The following is an 8,802-nucleotide window of genomic DNA, read 5'->3' as shown; positions in this document are numbered from 1 at the left end:
AACAAAATACCACTGCTATGACGCTCGCACCCCGTTGGCTACAGCAGCACAGTTGCCAAGCACCTCTCCTCCAGTTGCTAGGGCGTACGAGGCCGGCACCGCTGCCAGAGCAGTGGCCACTGCCACAGTGGCGCCCCTGGTAGCGGAGAGGTACATGTAGTGGTGTGTAGTGGACGCGGGAGTAGTCCCGGTCAGTCTTTGTGAGGAGGAGATGCTGCTCTCCGGGCTGGAGCAGGGTCTGGCGGGTGAAGATTTCTCCGTCCGCCAGGCTCTATGGCAATGGTTGACCCCTCGTCTCGGGTAGCAACAGCAAACAGATGGTGTATTTGAGTCGGAGCTCAGTCAGGTCTGTCACTCTTCTGAGACAGGAGGGTGAGGTCTGTAAGAAAGAAAGTAATGCTAATGACTATACTGTATATTTTAAAAGAAAAGGAAGTCCGCACAGCAGCTCTGCTCCACAGTGTTTTGTTTATTTAAATAACATAAAGTGACAAAAAAGTCACTTTGTCAGTTTAAATGAACAAAATACTGTGGAGCAGAGCTGCTGTGCCGAGTCTGCCGACTTCCTTTTCTTTTTTACTGTATATGCCTTTGTCTAGCACCAGCGAGGGACTGGGTGTGTGCAACCCTCTTGTTTTTTTAACTTTTTTATACTGTATATATTACCATGGCAATGCATAATAATAATAATAATAATGACTAAAACTGCACTCTGTCGAGTGCCAACTTGCGCGTTGCACACAAGTAGTACTAGTGCACAAGCAGAGCGCGCAAGTACTCTCAACTGCTACGAACTTACTATCAGCCCCTCTGTAAAAAAATTAAATACTAAAACAACAAATAAACCTTTAAAGAAATCCAACATTAATATAAAATACAATTATTTTGTTTAAAACAGTTTTAAGTTATAGAATATGACCACCATGACATCATACATACATACCACTTTTGGTCCAACCGACCACAATACTTGTGCGCTCTGCTTGTGCAAGTAATAATAATAAATAATGCATTCTCATGTGGGGGTAAAAATGTCATCCAATCGGGAGAGTAAAAACTAGTAAAACTTTACTATTAGTAACTAATAACTTCATGTAACTTTACGGCTATTTGTGAAAGATGTAACTAATAATGTATGTTCTTAACCTTTGCAGCCATGTCCTGGAAACATTGACTGTTGGTGACACGTTGGTGTTGACTGGCAAGCCTGGACCTAGTTCACAACAATCACACCCGTGTGAAGTGAGTGGTGCAACTCTGTGTGGGGGTTTCTCTACCGAAATGGTAGAGAAATGACAGTTACCATGTGGGGGTCCCTCTACTGTACCCTCTACTGTACTGTACGGTCACTGTACTGTACTAGCACACCCGAAAGCATCATATATACAGTTAATATGTGCATGTGTGTTTGTGTGTGCGTTAGGTTGCGCACAGGTGGTGAAAAACAACCATGTTTTCGTGCTCATACCCCAGACACCCAGCCACCCAGCTACCCACACTAGAGTTCTCATTTTCTGCCCGAACATTTTAGGGCCGGGCCGAGCCTCGGCTCTGTGATTTTCCGTGATTTTTTATTTATTTATTATTATTATAAAAATAAAAATAATTTTGTTTGTGTTATGTTGTGTATTTATTTATTATGAAGAGGGTTGCGCTGCTGAATCTTGGCGATTCATTTTTACTATTGTGGAGTGAAGCGCAGTAGCCACTTTCACTTTGTGAGAGAGAGTGCCTGCAATTGCACAGACAGACAGGCGTGCGCGCGCTGCCAATGGCCTGGGGCTCTAATTGCAGGCTTGTGTTGCGCACCGAATAGCCATTCGATCTACAAGCCCTCTGAAGTCACACAATGCATTCACGATCTAACACCTTTAGTATGGAGATCGGTTCCTAACAGGGCCATAAATCAGACAAGTGGTGGCAGGGTATGCGATGGCCGTGGGCATGTCAGCCTAGGTTAACAACAGGTCAGTCTAAAAAACAAAACAGAGTGCAGTACTACAATAAAGAAGATGGATGTGATTGTGATAAAAAAGAAAATCAAAACGGGAGAATACACTGTGATTGAAAACAAGAAGGGGAAGGCAAGCGTGTGGAAGACCTTCAAATTGGTCTTGGACGCAGAAGGTAACCCGTTACTTTATGCACAGCGTAGTAGTTGCAAGGCAGTACTATCTTATGACAGCAAGAAGACTGGGACATCATCATTGGGTCGTCATGCTGAAAAAGTTTGCCCAGGGGCACCAGCGCCAGGAGCCTCGCAGACGAATTTACAAGCATTTGTTGTAAAGAGTGCTGAATCTGTCCCTCTGCGGGTCAAGCAGGCAGTGACAAAACAATGCGTCAAATTCTGCGCAAAGGACATGAGGCCGTTCTTAATTGTGGAAGGGGAAGGCTTTCTCGAATTGGCCCAGGAGCTGATAAACGTCGGGGCTACGCACGGAAAAGTGCCTGCAAGCTCCGTTATCCCCTGCCCGAACACTATACAGAAGTACTGCAAGGCCATGGCTGAGGAGAAAAGGGGGGCCTTAATAGCGCAGTTAAAAAAACACCTGAAAAAAGGAGTGTGGACCGATGATTTCAGGAAACTTCACGGCATGGCCATTACATGCCATTATGTGGCGGAGGATTTTAGTTTGGTTGGGAAGAACCTGGCCACAATGATGTTTCCACTGGAGGAAAAAAAAAACGGGGAAAACATCAGGAGAGAGCTCGTTAAGATCCTGGTGACGAGATTTGGTCTTGATCCGCTTTCTCTGTCCAAAATCGTTTGGGTCACTGACCAGGGCTCGAACATTGTCAAGGCCCTAGAGCCCTACGTCAGACTTGACTGTCAGGATCACGTTCTGAATACAGTACTCAGGCATGGGCTGCACGTTGATGACGCTCTTAAAGCGAAGGCCTCCGACATAGCGGAAACAATAACCGCAGCGAAAGCCCTTGTGAGGTAAGCTTTGTTTACCCCTGGCCTATACAATACATAACACTTTGATGGATATGATTATGATACTATAATTAGGCTATTAATACTTATTATTTTATTATTAATCAATAGATATGCCAAGCAGTCGGGGTTGCAAGCGTCTCTTTCCAAGACCCTGCTGCAGATGGTGGACACGAGGTTCAGCTCTGTATGTCACTCCAGTATGCGTTCTATCCAGGACATATATACAGAGCTGCACGAGAAGATGGAGGCTCGTGGCGAGGCTGATAAGGTGGATAAAGTTGCCCCCGACATGCTGGCCTTTCTTGTGGCCTTCCTCGAGCCCTTTCGGGACGCACAGCGCTAGCTGGAGCGGGACAAATACATTTGACTCCACCCTCTCATTCCTCCCCCACATAAACCAGATCACCCGAACCGCCTTCTTCCACCTCAGGAATATCGCCCGCCTCCGGCCTTCTCTGTCTCTCACTGCCGCTGAAACCCTCATACACGCATTCATCACATCCCGGATTGACTACTGCAACAGTATACTCTATGGCACCACCTCCAAAGTCCTCAATAAACTACAACACGTGCAAAACTCCGCTGCCCGCCTGCTCACCAGTACACGCTCCAGAGACCACATCACACCCGTCCTCCACGACCTACACTGGCTTCCCATCAAACAAAGAATTCACTACAAAATCCTGCTCACCACCTACAAAGCTCTCAATAACCTGGCTCCCCCCTATCTTTCCGATCTTCTTGAACCATATGTCCCCCCCGTTCCCTCAGGTCCAGTGAAGCCAACCTCAAGGCCAAGTACCGCACCTGGGGTGACAGGGCCTTCTACGTTTCGGCCCCCAAACTCTGGAATGAACTCCCCAACCACCTCAGAGCTGCTCCCTCTCTCCTCTCTTTCAAAACCTCAGCTTTCCCCAGTTGACGTCTCGCTTATCCTTTTATCTTTTTAACCCTGTATCTGTTATGTTTTATTTTGTCTTTTTTCTCTTAATAAAGTATGTTCTTAGTGTTCCCTGTAAAGCGCTTTGGGTATTCAGAAAAGCGCTATATAAATCTGAGCTATTATTATTATTATTATAAATACCCCACTCTTCAGCTCGTCTGTCTGTGGTCAACAAAGCTGAAGGCTCATTGTCGGCCAAACCCACTCGACACGGCACAGCAGGCTTTTGTGCGTCAGCGCCATGCGGAGTGGATGGACAAGAAAATAATATTGCATGATCTCCACAAGGCTGCAACTTTTCTGTGGCCCAAATACAACCAGCTGCGCATGATGGAAAGGCACGAAAGGGACAATGTGCACGACTATGTCAAGTTGCGTTTAGCAGCAGGTCTGCCAGCAGCAGCGGTGGTTGTTGAGGGGGAGGATGCCGCTGGCATTGCGAGTGGTGATGAATCTGATGCAGCGGCTGCTGCGCCCGCTCCTAAGCGCGCCCGTCCTGCATTTGATGCATGGGAGAATGTGTTCGCAGAGGAAGAGGAAGATGATGAGGTGGAGAGCTACATCAGACAGAGGCCAACTATGAGCGACGAGAAGGATGTGCTGGGCTGGTGGAACTCAAACTGCAAAACCTATCCAAAACTCTCTCAGTTGGCAAGACAAATTCTATGTGTGCCAGCCAGCAGCAGCAGCAGCGAGAGAGTGTTCAGTGCAGCAGGCCGCACTATCGAGGAGAGGCGAACACGACTTGCTCCTGAAACGGTCGACGCACTTCTCTTTCTCCATGCGCAATAGGCCTTTGGCCATTAGGAGGATAAAGATCGATTTGCTGTGTTGCGCTTTGTGTGTTTTTTATATATTTCTTTTATTTAAAATGTTAAAGTTTGAAGTGCTCTTTGTATTTATATTTTAGGTGTTCAAATTGGCTATTTTTTATTTTATTGTGTGCAAGAAACTCGGTTTCTGCCTATAGCCCTTTTATTTATCACTGACACTGTTTCACTTTATCGCTGCTGTTTTAACTGTTATTTATTTTCTTATTCCGTTTACTTTAGTTATTGCACTACGAGTTTATAGTTAGTATTTTTTATTTTATTTTTTTGCTGCTGTTTTTTATGCAAACAGAAACTCGGTTTCTGCGATTTTCTTTTCTTCCGTTTATATGTGCGTGTGCAATGATTATTAATGTTGGTTTGTTAAGTGCACGACTGTGCTGCGGCTGCTGCCTCCTGCCTGTTATTATTTTTAATAAAGTGTTTGATTGTGGAGTTAAAGTATCGTTTGCTGTGTGATATTTTATAAATATGGTAGCCAAATAGTAATGGTCAATCAATGATAATGATAGAAAAAACAAAGATTCAAACTCAAAGGCTTTAAAGTTTATTTTGCAAAATGATGATGATTGAATTAAGTGCCTGCCCTGCACTGTGTCGACAACAACAGAACAGAGTTCCTGCCTGGCCAGATTCATGACATGAGGAGGTGAGAGAGGTGTTAGTTCATGTGTTTACTGTTTAGGAATAGACAAAGGAAACAAAGCAAGAAAGCATTAACAACATTTGCATAACCGTCCGCGCTCCGCCTCATCGCATTTAAGATGCAGGCAGTGGCACGCAGCCCCACGGCTCAAGCCTCACATTCCACAGTTACACGCACAGTGACAGTACAAAACAGTAACACACTATGAAGTTAAGTCACAGTAAAAAATCAGTAGCCTACTTGTGTTGTGTATTATGGTCTATTGGTCTCTGCCTGACTGTAATGTTATCATTGGACATGATGTGAAAGAAAGTTTCCATTTTGCCGATTATAATTAGTAGGCTAATATAATTAAGTCTGTTCTTGACTCACCACTCTAGAAATGGCATTGGCGCCTATGCGCCTATGCCATCTAGTGGCGATATTATTATTATTATTTTTTTGGCTTTTTTATGGCTTTCGGGTCTAACGTTGCGGTAATTAATAGGGCCGGGCCTCGGGCCCATCCAGTTAGGGCCGGGCCATGCAGGGCTTCAAATTTTGGGCCCGATGAGAACTCTACTCCCACCATACCCTGTGTCTAGTTCCTGCCTAGTGCCCCTGTGTGTCACCTTTATAAGTGGTCATCTTCTATGTGCTGTGTTTCTCAAGCCCGCCACCAGGTGGTCAAAAATAATACTGGTAATAATAATACAAATAATGCCTCTCTTCTAATGGCTCCTACACATCCTATATAAGGCAAAAAAAGTCAAAATTTCATCATTCTTTAAGTAGCATGTGACATATGAAACTAGGGGGTTTTCATGATTCTGAATCCATTCCAAGCATTAGTTTTGCACTCCTTGGGAGGAAAACGGCCATAGCCGTCCTCACAAACGTGATGAGGTCAGCACATTTGGTGTATTTGGTGTATATGGCCTAAGGAGTGTTTTTGTGCAAAACTAATGCTTGGAATGGATTCGGAACCATGAAAACCCCCTAGTTATGTCACATGCTACTTAAAGAATGATGAAATTTGGACTTTTTTGCCTCATATAGGATGTTATGGGTATGATCACATATTATGCTAATAACTGACCCAACTAATGAGTCCAATCAAACGGCCACTGCAGGACCAATATCACCTTGATTTTGATTGCATATAGCAGTGTTGTTTTTGGCAGCACATTTTGATTTTAGTTTCAGTCATAGTCTCTTGAATAGTTTTAATTTAGTTTCAGTCACATTTTAGTCACCTGTGTTAAGTCTAGTTTCAGTCGACTAAATATCATGTGAATTTAGTCGACTAAATCTACAGTTGATGTGTTTTGTCTTGACGCCTTCGTAATGGCTGATTTTACTCTCACTGTTTTCAGCATGCAACCAAGTGTATACAATGACTCATGCTGGATCTCTTGTCCACTAGTCCCTAACACTTTAGTCTAGTATTTATTTGTTGACGAAATTGTCAGTATATTTAGTGTTAGTTTTAGTCATCATAGCTTAGTTATGCTTTAGTTTCCATTTAGTTTTCGTCAGTGTAAAAAGAGTCGACGAACATTTTTCGTCATTAGTTTTAGTCGACGAAAACACCACTGTTGCATATAGGGCCTAAATGGCTAAATGGAAACCAGACCGCAAGGACTTGATGAACTATTCACAATTATGAAATTATGCCCGATTTCTGATCTGATTTCTGGACCAACGCCCGTTAATAAAGTATTAATTTATTACTAAAAGTAGTAATCAATAAATAGCCTATACTCATTTCCAAGTGTCTGTTTGACACAAATTAAATGTTGAAAAATGCAAGGTTTGTTTCTACTTTGATTTGACATCGTATTAGATTTTTCCATTTTAAATTTTGTTTGCCGATTAAATAATTGGGATTAGTTTGAGACCGTTCCGATATGGCATTTTTACGGCCGATACGGCAGATTCCCATTATGCCACCGATGATATCGTGCGTCACCACGACCAATCAATCCGAGTCAACCAAAACCTGTCACTTGCTTGCAAACGCCACGATGTGCTCTTTCAGCGTAGGAAGCACGTCGGTGGCCAGCATAGCGAAGGTGCGCAGGAGGACCAGGGGCGCGGCGTCGGTGGAGTAAAGACGATTCACGAGGTCGACGGCGGCCATCATGGGGAGGTTGTGCCGCCGTCGTTCCGCTTGGTACTCCAGCAGGTGGCGCGCGGCTCCCAGGTCCTTCCCGTCGGAGGCCGCTCGGCTCAGGACCCGCGCGAGGCAAGCCACGTCCCCGAAGCCCAGGTTGGCTCCCTGGCCGGCCAGCGGGTGCAGGCGGTGCGCCGCGTCCCCGACCAGCACCACCCGGCGCCTCGTGTAGTCCGCGGCGTGGCCCAGTCCCAGGGGGAACGCCGCGCGGCTCTTCGGGCCGACGCCGGACACGCGCGGGGGAAGCTGGCGGCGCGTCGCGCCGGCGGAAGAAGACGGCGTCAGAACCGACAGCGCGCTGCGGAACAGGGAGCCGGACCGGTTCCCGTCGCTCCGGAAGGCGGAGTTGACGGCGTCCGCGAAGCTCCCCGGGTCCAGCTGCAGCAGTTCCCGCGCGCGGCGGTGGCCGGTGGACCACACCAGAGAGCTGCGCGTGTCCGACAGCGGCAGCATGGCCACGGGCCCCGCGGGGAGGAACCTCTGCCACGCGACCGCGTTCTCCGCCGCTGCGGGCTCCGACAGGTGCAGCACGGCCACCACGGCCGACTGCTCGTAGCTTCACCCCGCCGTGCGGATCCCCGACGCTCGCCTCGCCGCCGAGTTGGCTCCGTCGGCGCCGATCAGGAGCTTGGCTCGGAGCGTCTCTCCGCCGCCCAGCGTCAACCGGACCCAGGGCGCGGAGTCGGCGGCGGCCGCGGAATTCGGCCAAGCGTAACCCGCCACCTCGGAGCCGTACTTGACCTCCACGTTGTCGGGGAGACCGTCCAGCCGTTTGGAGAGGATGGCCGCCACGACGTCGTTCTCCACCACGTAGGCCATGTCGCCGCCGCCGCCCCGCGGGTCGTCCTCGCGATGGAACGTGATCAGGGCGTCGGAGCAGGCGTCCCAGACCTGCATCGTCCGATAGGGCTTGCACCTCGCGGCCGTGATGTGGTCCCACGCTCCCACGCCACGAAGGAGGGCGGCGGAGCCGCGGCTGATGGAACTGACTCTGGCGCTGTAGTGTTCGGGGACGCCGTCCATCGCTTTCTTGCCGCCCGCTTCGAGCAGCAGAATCCTCTTCCCCTGCAGATTGGGATCCGCGCCTAAACAACAAGCCATGGCCGAGCCCACCATCCCTCCTCCGGATATGACGACGTCATAGACGTCATCGCCCTGGTCGTTCTGTGTGCTCACTGGTCCTCGACTAATGGTCGTTGTTACAGTAGACGGGTGCTTCTTCGTGATGTAACACCGGCTAAATCCTTTCAAAGCCAGCGACGCTTTTGCGAGACCACGCAT

The 8,802-nt window shown here is 47.8% G+C and overlaps 1 pseudogene across 1 annotated transcript; it reads right to left on the bottom strand.

Annotated features, from left to right (window-relative positions):
- Positions 1–7,350: 7,350 nt before the first annotated feature.
- LOC308311470 (ubiquinone biosynthesis monooxygenase COQ6, mitochondrial-like) lies at positions 7,351–8,802 on the bottom strand (annotated as a pseudogene). The gene has a single exon. The product of its transcript is annotated as a ubiquinone biosynthesis monooxygenase COQ6, mitochondrial-like (transcript).

The sequence above is a fragment of the Protomyctophum bolini genome (assembly GCF_963924005.1).
Source record: "Protomyctophum bolini genome assembly, chromosome: 24".
NCBI lineage: Eukaryota > Metazoa > Chordata > Actinopteri > Myctophiformes > Myctophidae > Protomyctophum > Protomyctophum bolini.
This window is presented reverse-complemented; position numbering and strand designations above follow the sequence as displayed.